Source organism: Elephantulus edwardii, unplaced genomic scaffold, assembly GCF_000299155.1.
Source record: "Elephantulus edwardii isolate Elephantulus edwardi_28Jun2011 unplaced genomic scaffold, EleEdw1.0 scaffold00358, whole genome shotgun sequence".
Lineage (NCBI taxonomy): Eukaryota > Metazoa > Chordata > Mammalia > Macroscelidea > Macroscelididae > Elephantulus > Elephantulus edwardii.
This window is the reverse complement of record NW_006400108.1, coordinates 616,573-617,985: the sequence shown is the minus strand read 5'-3', so window position 1 is coordinate 617,985 and position 1,413 is coordinate 616,573. Positions and strand designations below refer to the sequence as shown.

The 1,413-nt window shown below is 40.6% G+C and overlaps 1 protein-coding gene and 1 pseudogene across 1 annotated transcript in view; both read left to right on the top strand.

The window, feature by feature from the left end:
* Positions 1–1,087, top strand: part of LOC102871605 — a 17,478-nt pseudogene extending 16,391 nt beyond the window's left edge.
* The window catches only part of GLI3 (GLI family zinc finger 3), a 435,743-nt gene that overhangs the window by 245,681 nt on the left and 188,649 nt on the right, over positions 1–1,413 (top strand). The window lies entirely within an intron of this gene.

Sequence of the window (1,413 nt, the reverse complement as noted above, 5' to 3'; positions counted from 1 at the left end):
GTATATTCCCAGTAGTGGAATTGCTGGGTCAAATGGTATCTCTATTTGCAACTTTTTGAGAAAGCGCCATACTGCTTTCCACAGGGGTTGCATGTCACATGAAGGAAAATAACATCTGCATATTCGTGTTTGATAGGCTAAGTCCTTGCCTACGTTATAATTACTCCTGTTAGGATTCCAGCTTGGCTTTGAGTCACAGTGACTCAATGTAGAAGAACAAAAGCCTGCAAGTTCTTGGACAATACCCACAATTTTGCTGTGTTTTAAGCCTGTCTTTGCAGTCATCGGGCTAGTCCATCATCTTGACCATCTACTTTCCCAAGCATGAGGTCTTTCTATAAGAATTGGTGCTCTTTTGACCCTTCCTTGCTCTTCCCGGACCCTCCCTGCTCTCCCCAGACTCTCCCCGCTCTCCCCTCCCTGGGCCCTTCCCTGCAGACCCTCTGCCTCAGTGGTCCCTCTGCTCTGGGGAAGATGAGGTGGCCACATTCCGACCTGCCCTTCTCCAGGCACAAACACCCGCACAGCGAGCGGCTGGAAACCGCCAGCCTGCTTCCTTCTAGGATATTCCGGGAACAGGACAAAAGTATCGCCTTAAATTTTCTGTGCAAGAAATTATCCAAAAACAAATCAAAGAAGTCCCTTATCTTCCAGCTGGACAAGATACTGCGCCAGCAGTCAACTTTACATTTAAAGGAGAAATAGGAAAGAACCCAGATAAAGAAGATAACGCATTTTATCAAAGACTCAAGTCGATGAAGAATCAATAGAAGAACAAAATATTCCTGACAGTTTTGGAAATGTATCTCCAGAAATGAAGCCAGTTCAACATTTAGCCTGGGTTGCCTGTGGTTATATAATATGGCAGAATTCTACTGAAAATACAAGGTATAAAATGATAAAAATTCAAACTATCAGGCAAGTGCAAAGAAATGACGACTTCATTGTATCAGACTACCCCATTCTACTGCATGACATTGCATTTCAGGAGATTATTCCTTGGCAAATGCAAATTCTCTGGCACCCACAATATGGCACAAAAGTGAAACATAATAGCCGTCTACCAAAGGAAGCACAACTGGAATAAACCATGATCCAAAAACTGGGGTGAAGTGTTAACATGCTTACTGATGATGTCTGTGACAATCTGCATTTATATCCAGCTTAATCCTAAAGTGTCACTTTGTATAAATGTCTTGTTTACATTACTTTATAGTACAGAACTACGAATTCCATAATGAAAAGTTAATTTAATAAAAGTATAGTCCAATGTATAATCCAAAATAAAAAGTTTCCATCCTAGTTTAAAAAAAAATAAAAATAGGTTCCTTTTTATAACATACCCAAAGTATTTAAGAGAAAGTTTCATCATCCTTGCTCTACAGAGTGCTCTGGGTATGTATCTTCAAAGAC